The sequence below is a fragment of the Echinococcus granulosus genome (assembly GCF_000524195.1).
Source record: "Echinococcus granulosus chromosome Unknown EG_S00150, whole genome shotgun sequence".
Lineage (NCBI taxonomy): Eukaryota > Metazoa > Platyhelminthes > Cestoda > Cyclophyllidea > Taeniidae > Echinococcus > Echinococcus granulosus.
In genome coordinates this window covers 183,825-185,905 of record NW_020170530.1, presented here as the reverse complement: position 1 = coordinate 185,905, position 2,081 = coordinate 183,825, and positions in this window count along the sequence as shown.

Genomic DNA, 2,081 nt, shown 5'->3' with positions numbered 1-2,081 from the left:
CTACTTAATTGACATCCTGATAGAGGTGGCTTAGGCGGCTTCGTAGCTACTAGCGCCGCTTTAGTTGGCGGTGGCTTTCCGCCTGGACTCGAGACTCAGGCTGTTATCAAAGGCAGACGTCATTTTCAATCGTTCTCCCAACCGCAGCATACCCCTTTCTTCCATCACTTTAAGATTCAGGACCGATACGCTTGAGGAATGAGTTCACTTTCAGCTGCCACTCACGTAGCTCCCCGAGACTTCCCCGAGGACGAGGAAAGGCATTATGCTTAGGCAGAGTATATATTACCGACTTATAGAAGGGCCGGGGGTTGTTGGCTTGGCCTGATAGTCATTCTGCCCAGCAGAGGACTAAAGGCGAAGCCTTAAGTCCACACAAAACCAAAATGACGAGCTAAATAAATAAGAATAAGAAAGGCATCCACAATTGATAATGAGGAAGTTCATGATTCTATTTTGAGAAACATTTCGTTTCCACTTAAGGTAACCAAGGAAGGAATGTCATAAAAGCTGCTCACCAACTGGATGCCTCGTGGGAAGTGCCACCCCCCCCCTTGCGTATTATCACGATGTATCTTCCCCAAATTATTATCGCCTTTAAATGGCATTGGGCAACCACATGCCCACGCATGATGCAGAGTATATAGTTGGGATATTAAAATGGGGTAGAAACAGAGGGGGTTGGGGTGAGTTCCTTGCCTGAAGAGAGATAAAAGGTGTCATTAAGAGTGAATTCATGGTTGGGACAGATTTGTGGTTATTATTTTGGCTAACTACCATTGTGCAAATCATTACCTTCTAACAATAACCACAACGATATCGCTAGAACGTGGTACCTAATCTTGCATCTCACACGATGACTCTGCAAATGAGCCAATGGCTCACCCATTTGGCCCGAAACTGAGGCATGGTTGATTGTTTTACCTCTTGTCAGTATCCACAGTTTCATCCCCTCCTCCCCCAGGCCGGCTGGCTGGCTGGCTGGACATGTCATCCCAGCGTGAGATGTCATTTGTGAACAGAAAACCAACCATTTTTATGACGATATAATTCCACGTTAGAAGATTTGTCTTACCATAAAGTAAACCTTAAAATATGAAACTTTCACTGCTAAAGAGGTTTCATGGAGTGATCTTGGGTGCTTATTGCAGGGAATGAAATGTTTTACTGGGCAATTTGGATTTTATTTTACTCATTTGGCAACTCTCAGTCATTTTTTAAAAGCGCATTCATCAACATTTGGGATTTAATAATTTTTAATTTAAATCGCATTGGCGGACAGTGCATTCACATTAAATCTTCAACTGCGTAGTTATCCTCTGAAATCAGTTTAGAAATATATTGATGAAGAAGGGTATTTACCGAGTGTGCAGCTGTCGATATCATGAGATGGATCACTTCTAGAGTTTCTGCGCAGGAGTTGTGTGGATCGTATGCAGATCATTAACCAGCTAGTCAATGAGCAAGACTTCAAGAAAGACGCTTTTATTGACTAAATGTGCGTGAGTCTTTACAAATGCGTGGCTTCCAGGCATAGAACTAAGTGTTGACTACTGAGGACTGTCGGCGACAGGGTCAGAGACGGAGCCTGAGACCAAATCTTTTAGGCTGGGCAAATTGTGTTTGTTAAAGATAATGTATGACAAAAACATTTCCTTCAAAAGCTAGCAAAAGTAATTTGACATAATCGGATTGCAGATAATAACTTTCAGCATTAAGATAAAAGACTACCAGACGTCATTTGTTAATAGGTGAGTTCTACCTTAAAAATAGATAAAATGAATCATTTATCGTTCGTGCAGAAGTCAGCCGTTATCATTTATTACCATTTGGTGTAAATTGTACAGAGTATATAAGTTTTAACACAGTTTGAGCCCAATTTTTAGGCAAGAATGTGTATATATAACGTTTTTAACATCAATATTCCAGGTCACAGATTTACACTCAAATTGCAAAATTTAGTAATTTCAGACACTTAAAAATTTAATTTTTGGTATTATACGTTAGATATATGCAGATTTTTTAGGTTAAAAACAGATTTTTTTTTGACCAAAACATCTGTTTAAATGTATCATATTAGG